We start from the raw sequence: 11,535 nt of genomic DNA, 5'->3' as shown, positions 1-11,535 counted from the left end.
ATTAAATCATAATCTCTCAGCATGCAGCCAAGGATGAGAACCACCAATTTAAAGCGAGGGCTCTTAATCTCACAGCCAACATTTCTCAAATTGGAATGTCCCTTCAAAACATAGAGATTCCCAGCCCCCCTCCTGTAAACACTGATCTACATGTCTGAGATGAGGCTTAGACACTTGTACAGCCACTCCAGATGACTATTAGGACCAGATATGCGTCTGTCCTTCCTCCCCCAGCTCCAGGGCTTCAAGGAACCGGACGGGTGGGTCCAGGCTGCTGTTCCCTGAGATTTAGGGCCAAGAGCTCTGCGGCAGCCTAGAAGCATGTGCCTGGGTGGCCTCGGGCCCTGGAGCAGCTGGGACGGGGGTGAGGGCGATGAGGTTAAGGTTAACTACGAGGCCACTTTGCATCCGCACGCGTTGTTTGTTGGACATGGTACCACCGTCCCAACCGCCTACTTCTCAGCCCCAGTACAGCTCATCCTGCATCAGACTTGCAGGGAGCAGTATTTTTTGCTCTTTCCTGTGGTTTGGCAACTTTTCTACACCCAGGAAGGGTAGGAGCAATGGCTTGGAAAACAGAGGATGGGGACAGAAGCACAGATGACAGCAGGTTGCCCTAAGGGTTTATTTTTCATGGACAAAAGAGAGCCTCGTTGCAAAGGGTGCACACCCAATGAGCATCGCCCTGGCCCCAGCACATCGCTGAACTACAGCAGGGCTGCGCCTGCGCCCCCGCCCCGCCACCTCCCAGCGCTCACCCCCAAGGACTGCAGACTCTGGTAACTGCAGGCTGCTTGTCCCTCCCTCTGTTAAGAGACAACTGCCATGAGACGGCCAGCTCCTAGGGGACCCAAGGGGTCTTAAGAGCACGAGGTAAGCCTAGGAAGACAAAAATAGCCTCTTTAGCCCAGGTCATATTTTTAACAGCTTTGCTTTCCTTCTTGGTGCTTCCCAAGGCCAAGCCAGGAGCGAGAACAGAGGCATTGTTTTCTATCTGGAGGCAGACAGAGGAGACATTTAAAGGCTGGCTGGGTGATGGGAAGACAGCTCATTCAAGGACCCAGAGCAGGCTCTTTCTCACAAGCTGGTGAGGCAGGAAGATGAATGGTGAGGTCAGAGCTGGGGGGGTGGTCTCAGGAGGTCTCTCCCCGCCCTGGTGAGACAAGCCTCACAGGCGGGGCTGCGCCAAGCAGCGCCTGAGTAAGGCTGTCTGCAAAGGGGGCTTCAAGGGGAGGCACGAGCCGCCTTGCTGCCCTCTGGGACTTTGGGGGAGGAGATGCCACCCGTGGGAACCTCAGCCCCACAAGCATCTCAAACACAAGACCACGTGGAATTAGAGACATGCTGATCTGAATGCCAAATATGCAACCGCCTCCGACATCCTGGGGCAGTCATATCAGAACCTTCACCAAACATAAAAATAAGACTTGGCTTGTGCAATGATAATGAGCGAAGTGATTCCTGGAAAGAACCTCCTTTGGCTTCAGAGAAAGGGAGAGACGAGGGACTGGTGGGGGGTGGCTGAGAAGTTCAGTGTAGGAGCTTCACGGGCAGGCAAGTGGAGGTGGCTACCTTCCACACCACTGGACTCCCTGGTGTCACAAAGGTGACAAGGCCTCTCCTTCTTCTTGTCCCTGGGGCAGTCTCCAGTCTTTGTGCTGTGTCTGGCTGGACACAGGACTGTAGGGGGAGGGACTTCCTGCCCTCTTTCTTCTGTCTATGCACCTTCTGGAACTTGTGGTCATAAGGGACTCACTCGCCTTCAAAAGTGGCTGATCTCCCTGGGAATTCCTTCCTCTGCTCCACACTGGGGTCAACCTGGGATGAACTCCAAGAGGTAGAGGATGAAGACAGCCAGACGTGGGAGGAGGTCCCTAGACCCGGAGGGTGATGTAGGCCTGTGTTTCCCTGCTCCGCCCACTACAGCACTGTCCCCTTGAGCCAAGACTATGGTCTTTTTTTTTTTTTTTTGATGTAGTGCTAATAGTCATTGGGCTTCCCTAGAGACTCAGTGGTAAAGAATTCACCTGCCAATGCAAGGGACGTGGGTTTGATCCCTGGGTGAGGACGATCCCCTGGAGAAGGAAAAGGCAACTCCAGTATTCTTGCCTGGAAAATCTCACGGACAGAGGAGTATGACGGGCTACAGTCCATGGGGTCACAAAAGAATCAGACACAATTTAGTGACTAAACAACAACAACAGCAATGAATATTCATTAATAATGACAGTCCACGAGAGTAATGGTTCCTAATCAGAAGACTGTGGTCCTCTATTCACTCCCATCCCCAGTGCCTGGCACGGAGGGGGGCCCCCTCCTCCCTTTGTCACACGCTGAACGTGCGATGTGACCCCAATCCGCCAGGACGCTCCCCTAGAGGTCTCTCCCCTACTCCTCCTCTTCTGATGTGAAAAAGTCCAGCAAGCTAACGATGTAAGATGGAAAACACTGGGTCTGAAAGCTGGGAGAAGAATGCACTTGTGTGGTTCGAGAGACATAAATGTGAACTTGTTGCAGGAAGAAGGAACTAACCCTGCGTGTGACCTTCAGCACGATACCCTCAGGGCATCCGGATGGAGACCCACTCCGGGGCTGAGGAATAGATGAAATGCTGCAGAGGACCACCCCTGAAGAGGGGCTCAGTAACTCTAACGCCCTTTCCTCCATTCTTACCAGAAAGCTCTCCTCTTCACCGGGCCGGGCCGCCCACCACCCCAGCCCCAGGCTGTATTTTCGATACCGGGGTGGGGGGTGGGGGTGGGCTGTAAACCCTTTAGGTCTCCCATCCCCCCACCAGGAGACGGATCGCATCAGGACCGGACTGGCCGCAAGAGGTGCAGGAGGCAGGGTGTTTGGAACTTGCTGGGTCCTGGGACTCTGGGAACATCTAGGGCAGCGAGGACCGATGGGCGGGGGACCCTAGGAGCACTGGTCCCCGGGGTCCATCATCAGGCAGGGCTAGCCCGGAAGGACGCCCCACGAGGAGCTTCTTGCACTAGAGGTGTTTCTCACCCTGTGGGGCTCCCTTTCACTCTCCAGTCTTCTCTTCAGTCGCGGACATCCTCCCCGCGTCCGCCCCTCAACCTTGGTCGGTTCCTGCTGCCGCTAGGGAAGCCCCCTAGTCGCTGATCTGGCTCCAGCGCTTCTCAAACGGCTCCGGCGTTTACTCGTTGCCTAGCAACCCTGGCCGGGGAGGGGGGGGGGTGGCCGGGACGCGGGGCTGCGCGGCGCGGAAGGAAACCTGGAGCACGTGACCCTCCCATCCCGTTAAGCCATGTCTCCGGTCCCTCCTAAATTAGTCAAGCACCGGTAACGATAAACGTATGTAGGATCTTTGCCAAGGCGCTTATGCAAGTCCACAAATATGCATTTGGCAAGATTCTTAGAAAATGCAAAATGTACTACTCAGCGCTCCTCGGAGTCCTGAGCCCTGGGTGAGGCTGTTATTGATTTGCTCATGATCCAGAAGGTCAATTCCATCCCTTCCTTCAGTTTCCTTGTCTGCTAAATGGGAATTAGGACCCCCAGCTTCCTCTCTGTTACCATAGCCCCTGCACGTTGAATAGTAAGCTTAAGTCTGAACCACTAGACCAGGAAGGAAACTCCTATAAGGTAGGGGCTGGGTGTTTCCATAGCTTAGCTCTTGGTTGCTGCTGAATGAATGAATAAAATGAAATTTCTCCTTAGTTAAGACAATGAGGTGAAATAATGTAAACCAAAAGAACCCGATGTGGGGCCGGAAAACATGGGTTTGAATCCCAGCCAGGTGGTTCAGATGGTAAAGAATCTGCCTACAATGCAGGAGACTTGGGTTCCATCCCTGTGACAGGAAGATCCCCTGGAGAAGGGAATGGCAAACCACTCCCATATTCTTGCCTGGAAAATTCCATGGACAGAGGAGTCTGGTGGGCTATGATCCATGATGTCGCAAAGAGTCAGACACGACTGAGTGACTTTTGCTCACTTATTTGACTGTTTACTAACCGAGTGATGTTGGGCAAGTTGCTTTCCTTCTCTGACTCATGCTTGGTCGCTTGTGTGTGTGTGTGTTGGTCGCTTGGTCGAGTCCAACTCTTTGTGACCCCACGGACTGTAGCCCGCCAGTCTCCTCTGTCCATGGAATTCTCCAGGCAAGAATATTGGGGTGGGCTGCCATGCTCTCCTCCGGGGGATCTTCCTGACCCAGGGATGGAACCCAGGTCTTCTGCATTGCAGGCCAATTCTTTACCCTGTGTCACCAGAGAAGCCCCGCTTAGTCGCTTAGTCGTCTCCGACTCTGCGACTCCATGTACTGTAGCCCGCCAGGCTCCTCTGTCCTTGGGATTCTCCAGGGAAGAACAGTGGAGTGGGTAGCCATTCCCTTCTCCAGGGGATCTTCCCGACCCAGGGATCTTCCTGGCCCAGGGTCTCCTGCATTGCAGGTGGATTCTTTACCGTCTGAGCCACCAGACTCAACAATCCTCATTGGCCAAGGGAGGGGGCAGTTGCGGTACTCAGGATAACTGGGAGGCTCAGCTGAGCTGACGTGGCAGTGTGCCCAGGCTGGAGCTGACCACAGAACCTGCACCAGAGGCCAGCTCTGTGCCTCTCTGTGCCTGCCCACAGAGCAGGAAAATAAAGGCCCAGTAGAGATGGCGCAGAGGGACTGGGAGTGGCATGGCCAGTGGAGGTGTCTGTCCTGGCCCGCTGGGGGTCCAGGTGCTAGCGGCCTGAGAGCTGGGTGGATGGAAGCCAGGCGGTGGGTGGTAGACCAGATGCCTGGTTTCAGGAGCTACTTTCACACTGACCTGAAAGGAAGGTTCCTGGTGGTGTGTATGTGTGTGTTCAGCGGCGTTTCAGTCTTTGCCACCTCATGTACTGTAGCCTGGCAGGCTCCTCTGCCCATGGAACTTTTCAGGCAAGAATACTGGAGGGCGATGCCCTTTCCTCCTGCGGGGCATCTTCCCAACCCAGGAATCAAACCCGTGTCTCTTGCATCTCCTGCATTAGCAAGTGGATTATCACCAGCACTACGTGGGAAGCCAGAGCTCTTGGTAGAAGAAACCAGCGCTCGGAGCGGCAAGGGGATGATTAAACCACCCAGTTCTGGGGGTAAAAACAGTCCAAGGAGGGCTCCACAGGTCAGGGGCTCCCCATCGTTCATTACCTTTTCCCCAAGGGCCCCCGTCCCCACAGGGGACAGGGCAGGTAAAAGCATCGAGATGGTCAGGTGCACCTTGGGGGAGCTTTCTCACCTGAAGCTGAGGGGCTCAGCTGAGCAGTTTCTGAGCCCTGACATCCTGGGGTGGGAGGGGTAAGCACAACCCTAAGGCTCTGACCTCTCCTGGGAGGGGGTCTGGGCAGAGACCTCAGAGTCCGGAGGAAAAACGATTTCCCCCAGGAGTCTGTTGACCGGTGCTCTACAACCAGCCGGAGAAGAAGAGGGTGTGGTGGGAAGAGGGGACTTGGGTTGAATCTTAATCAGTCATGTGCTCGGTCGCTCAGTCGTGTCCGGCTCTTTGCAGCCCCGTGGACTGGAGCCCGCCAGTCCTCTACCCATGGGATTCTTCAGGCAAGAATCTGGAGTGGGTTGCCATTTCTTCCTCCAGGGGATCTTCCTGACCCAGGGACTGAACCCACATCTCTTGCATCTCCTGCATTGCAGGCAGGTTCTTTACCATTAGCAGCACCCGGGCAAGGGAAGCCCAGTCTGTCAGGACCACCCCACCTTTCAGACAAGGTCTAGTTTCCGGAACAACCAACAAAACTCAAATGGGATTTTTATTGTTAACAAGCAGTTGGGGGGCAGGGGGAAGGTGGAAGCGACTGCTGAGTAACAAAGCTTGCACACATACGCACACGGGGGGTGGGGGTGCCCATCTGCTCCCCTGGACTCCTCAGTCCATGCTCCACTTGGGGAGGCTGCTGGCAGTGCTTTCTGTCACTGAGTTTTCCGTCCATGGGCACGTGTCCCTGTCTGACCCTCACGGTGTCCCTGGAAACAGGGGAGGAGGGTCCAGCGCGGCTCGCCTGGAAGCAGGAGGACGCCAGTCCCAAGGCGCAGGTGCCTTGAGAGTCCCGTCCAGGACCCGCTCGCTCTGTGCTTTCTCAGGTCCCCCGGGAGGCCAGTGTAGACCCCTGCCTCCCAGATCAGGATCCAGGAGGGCGGCTGGGCCTGCACCACGCCCCCATGCTGCAGCCCCCTCCCCTGCTCCGCCCCTCGCCTCCCACTCAGAATGTGGGCAGATCCCCTCCGCCTTCCCAGCACCAAGCCCAGCGTTTCCCAGGGCCTCGGGCGGGCTCCTTATCACTTCCGCAGGGAGCCTGTCTCTGATTCCTGCACCTACAGGAGCCGCCACCTGTCACCGCCTTTACTGGTCACAGCCTAAAACCAGAGGCTTATTTGTGTATTTATTGCCTAAGAAGCTAAGTTGTGCTTTTATGAGTGTAAGGAGCTGGTTTGTTTTGTTCACTGTGCTGGTCTGAGCTCCCAGGGGAGTGTCTGGCTTATTGTAAGTGCTCAATAGATTATTTGCTGGGGAATGCACTGCTTTGGGCCAACTATTCTCTTCCAAGGGGTAAGGTGGGCAATTCTTCAGGAGGCGAGGGGGTGGGGACCAAGAGGTTCCTCAATCCTTGCCTAGGGGTCTGGCATCATGGAGATCAGCTCTAGACATTAAATTTTTTTTTTTTTTTGGATGTGTTGGGTCTCTTGCTGTGTGGGCTTTTCTCTAGTTGCAGCAAGCACGGGCTACTCTTCATCAAAGTGCGCGGGCTTCTCACTGCAGTGGCCTCTCTTGTCACAGACCTTGGGCTCAGTACTTTCAGCTCCCCGGCTCTAGAGCACAGACTCAATAGTCCTGGAGCACAGGCTTAGTTGCTCTGCGGCACATGGGATCTTCCCAGATCAGGGATCAAACCTGTGTCTCCTGCATGGGCAGGCAGATTTTTACCACCAAGTCACCAGGGAAATCCAGCTCTGGACATTTTGTCCCATCCTGATTCATGACCTCTCCCTGCCGGAAATCCACCCCCAGCCCCTTCCAAGAGCATCTTCTGAGGGTCTGCTCAGGTTCACGACTTTCCCTGTCTAAGATGTGCTTGTCTGCACACACATGCATCCACGCACTTCACAGGCACAAACGAGAGCACACAGCCTCCCCAGGCTTCCCCTACCCTCTTGCCCACATCCAACCACAGGCATCTCCAGCTGGTCCATCTGCAACCCCAGAAGGCTGCTCTCTCAGGCTGCTCTGTTCCTTCCTGCTGCAGCCCAGAAAGCTGATGTTGGCGGGGAGTCAGCGGGCACCTCCATCAACCACTCCCAGATGCTGCTCCAGCGCCTGCAGGAACTGCTGCGGCAGGGCAATGCCAGCGATGTGGTGTTGCGGGTGCAGGCCATGGGCACCGACGAGGTCCGAGTCTTCCATGCCCACCGCCTGCTGCTGGGACTGCAGAGTGAGCAGTTCCGGGAGCTGCTGAGTAACCAGAGCGAGGTGGTGTTGCAGGAGTCCCCGGACTGTGCTGCTGTCTTCGACAAGTTCATCAGGTGGGGAAGGATCAGGGGAAGACATCCCTTTCCACGTCCCTGGCTTCTCTACTCACAGGGTGATGGAAGCCCTGGCTCTTAACCCTGCCCCTTCCCTGGATGGCATTAGGATGACCATGCAACTACCTCCCTCTTCCTTCTTTGCACCAGCTTCTTGCAAAATGCAGCAGGACTCCCCTGACTGAAAGCTCTGAGAGGTTTGAAGTTAGTTACCAAATACTTTCAAAGCTGTTTCCAAACCTGGCCTTGAGAGCTTTTAAGGACTATAGACTTCTAGGCCCCACCCTGAATTCCGAGCTTCACATCTAGGGTTGGGCCACTGTTTCTTATTTTAATGTCTCTGTGTGGTTTTGCTGTCTGGCCAGGTTTTGAATCACAGGGCTAGGGGGCTGCTTCCTGCTAGCGTTCTGCGCAGGGACACTGCCCACACTCTAGTCTGAGGAAGTGACCCTGCTTTAATAGCTTAGACAAGATGGCTGCAGAATATTGGTCATTTCTTCAAACTTCCAGGCAACAGAAAGAGAGATAGCACAGAAGGACAAAAGCATCTTTCCTCTACCCCCTAACTGGGAAAGATTGAAGGAAGGAGGAGAAGGGGACAACAAAGGATGAGACAGTTGGATGGTGTCACCGACTCAATGGATAAGAGTTAGAACAAGCTCCAGGAGATGGTGAAGGACAGGGAAGCCTGGTGTGCTGGTCTATGCAGTCGCAAAGAGTCGGACAGGACTGACAGACTGAACGACAATAATCTCTACCCTCAGTTCAGTTCAGTCGCTCAGTCGTGTCCGACTCTTTGTGACCCCCATGAATTGCAGCACACCAGGCCTCCCTGTCTATCACCAACTCCCAGAGTTCACTCAGACTCACGTCCATTGAGTCAGTGATGCCATCCAGCCATTTCATCTTCTGTCGTCCCCTTCTCCTCCTGCCCCCAATCCTTCCCAGCATCAGAGTCTTTTCCAATGAGTCAACTCTTCGCATGAGGTGGCCAAAGTACTGGAGTTTCAGCTTTAGCATCAATCTCTACCCTAGTCAGTTCTATTTAACCAGCCTTTCCCCCAATCCCAGTCTGTGCCTTTGCAGACATCTCATTAGCTAGAATTTAGTCATGTGATCTAAGGGATCCTGGGAAACATCTTTTGTTCCCAGAGGCAAACAGTGAAGTTAAATGGCTTGCCCACTCTTATAGCAAGTAACTGGCGGAATATGAATCCGAACCCACACTGTACACCTGGTGAAGGTAGGAGATACATCTTTCTTGCCCTAGCACAGAGCTCAATCACTCAGTGGGCGCTCAATATAGGAATCATTGACGTACTCAGTCAGGTAAGTCCTGTCCGACTCTTTGGGACCCCATGGGCTGTAGCCCACGAGGCTTATGTGTCCATGGTATTTTCCAGGCAAGGATACTGGAGGGGGTAGCCATTTCCTACTCCAGAGGATCTTCCTGACCCAGGGACAGAACCTGCGTCCCCTAAATTGGCAGGCAGATGCTTCACCAGTGAGCCACCTGTGCTCGATAAATGCTTGCTTATTTCCACGTCCCACGAGAAACCGGAGAGAAGAGGCGGTGAAGTAGGATGCGCGTGGGAAGGTCCTTCTGTTGGCTCCCTTAATGACAATACTGTCTGCCCAAGGCCGGGTACCCTCGGGACTCAGGAGGCAGCGCTGGGTAGGGTAACCGCTGGCCGCCCTGACCGCGCTCCATCTCTGTACCTCTCTGGCAGGTACCTCTACTGCGGAGAGCTGACCGTGCTGCTGGCGCAGGCCATCCCCCTGCACCAGCTGGCCACCAAGTACCGCGTGGCCTCCTTGCAGCGGGGCGTGGCCGACTATATGCGCGCGCACCTGGTGGCGGCGCGGGCCCGGCGGTGGGCTGGTACCACTACGCGGTGAGCACCGGGGACGAGGCCCTGCGCCAGAGCTGCCTGCAGTTCCTGGCCTGGAACCTGTCGGCCGTGGCGGGGAGCGCCGAGTGGGGCGCCGTGAGCCCTGAGCTGCTGGCGCAGCTGCTGCCGCGCTCGGACCTCGTGCTGCAGGACGAGCTGGAGCTCTTCCAGGCGCTGGAGGCGTGGCTGGGCCGCGCGCGGCCGCCGCCGGCCGTGGACGAGTGCGCGCTGCGCGCCATCCGTTACCCCATGATCCCTCCGGCTCAACTGTTCCAGCTTCAGGCGCGCTCGGCCGCCCTGGCGCGCCATGGCCCGGCGGTGGCCGACCTGCTCCTTCAGGCCTACCAGTTCCACGCCGCCTCGCCGCTGCACTACGCCAAGTTTTTCGACGTCAACGGCAGCGCCTTCCTGCCCCGCAACTACCTCGCGCCCGCCTGGGGCGCCCCGTGGGTCATCAACAACCCTGCCCGCGACGATCGCAGCACCAGCTTCCAGACGCAGCTGGGCCCAAGCGGCCACGACTCGGGCCGCCGTGTCACCTGGAACGTGCTCTTCTCTCCACGCTGGCTGCCGGTAAGCCTGCGGCCCGTCTACGCGGACGCCACGGGCACCGCGCTGCCCCTCGCACGCCCTGAGGACGGCCGGCCGCGGCTGGTGGTCACGCCGGCCAGCAGCGGCGGCGACGCGGCGGGCGTGAGCTTCCAGAAGACCGTGCTGGTGGGGGCGCGCCACCACGGCCGCCTGCTGGTCCGCCACGCCTACAGCTTCCACCAGAGCAGCGAGGAGGCCGGCGACTTCCTGGCGCACGCCGACCTGCAGCGGCGCAACTCCGAGTACCTGGTGGAGAACGCCCTGCATCTCCACCTCATTGTCAAGCCCGTCTATCACACCCTCATCCGGACCCCCAAGTAGCCAACAGGCCGGGGCGGGAAGCTGAGCATCCCTGAGGCCTCTGGATCAGGAAAATAAAGGCCCAGTAGAGATGGCGCAGAGGGACTGGGAGTGGCATGGCCAGTGGAGGTGTCTGTCCTGGCCCGCTGGGGGTCCAGGTGCTAGCGGCCTGAGAGCTGGGTGGATGGAAGCCAGGCGGTGGGTGGTAGACCAGATGCCTGGTTTCAGGAGCTACTTTCACACTGACCTGAAAGGAAGGTTCCTGGTGGTGTGTATGTGTGTGTTCAGCGGCGTTTCAGTCTTTGCCACCTCATGTACTGTAGCCTGGCAGGCTCCTCTGCCCATGGAACTTTTCAGGCAAGAATACTGGAGGGCGATGCCCTTTCCTCCTGCGGGGGATCTTCCCAACCCAGGAATCAAACCCGTGTCTCTTGCATCTCCTGCATTAGCAAGTGGATTATCACCAGCACTACGTGGGAAGCCAGAGCTCTTGGTAGAAGAAACCAGCGCTCGGAGCGGCAAGGGGATGATCAAACCACCCAGTTCTGGGGGTAAAAACAGTCCAAGGAGGGCTCCACAGGTCAGGGGCTCCCCATCGTTCATTACCTTTTCCCCAAGGGCCCCCGTCCCCACAGGGGACAGGGCAGGTAAAAGCATCGAGATGGTCAGGTGCACCTTGGGGGAGCTTTCTCACCTGAAGCTGAGGGGCTCAGCTGAGCAATTTCTGAGCCCTGACATCCTGGGGTGGGAGGGGTAAGCACAACCCTAAGGCTCTGACCTCTCCTGGGAGGGGGTCTGGGCAGAGACCTCAGAGTCCGGAGGAAAAACGATTTCCCCCAGGAGTCTGTTGACCGGTGCTCTACAACCAGCCGGAGAAGAAGAGGGTGTGGTGGGAAGAGGGGACTTGGGTTGAATCTTAATCAGTCATGTGCTCGGTCGCTCAGTCGTGTCCGGCTCTTTGCAGCCCCGTGGACTGGAGCCCGCCAGTCCTCTACCCATGGGATTCTTCAGGCAAGAATCTGGAGTGGGTTGCCATTTCTTCCTCCAGGGGATCTTCCTGACCCAGGGACTGAACCCACATCTCTTGCATCTCCTGCATTGCAGGCAGGTTCTTTACCATTAGCAGCACCCGGGCAAGGGAAGCCCAGTCTGTCAGGACCACCCCACCTTTCAGACAAGGTCTAGTTTCCGGAACAACCAACAAAACTCAAATGGGATTTTTAT

General features: G+C 56.5%; 1 pseudogene; it reads left to right on the top strand.

The window, feature by feature from the left end:
• The first annotated feature begins 6,835 nt into the window (after positions 1–6,835).
• LOC129651104 (BTB/POZ domain-containing protein 17-like) lies at positions 6,836–10,427 on the top strand (annotated as a pseudogene).
• Positions 10,428–11,535: the final 1,108 nt, after the last annotated feature.

This window comes from Bubalus kerabau, chromosome 4, assembly GCF_029407905.1.
Source record: "Bubalus kerabau isolate K-KA32 ecotype Philippines breed swamp buffalo chromosome 4, PCC_UOA_SB_1v2, whole genome shotgun sequence".
Lineage (NCBI taxonomy): Eukaryota > Metazoa > Chordata > Mammalia > Artiodactyla > Bovidae > Bubalus > Bubalus kerabau.
The sequence above is the reverse complement of the archived record's forward strand: the minus strand, read 5'-3'. Positions and strand labels throughout refer to the sequence as shown.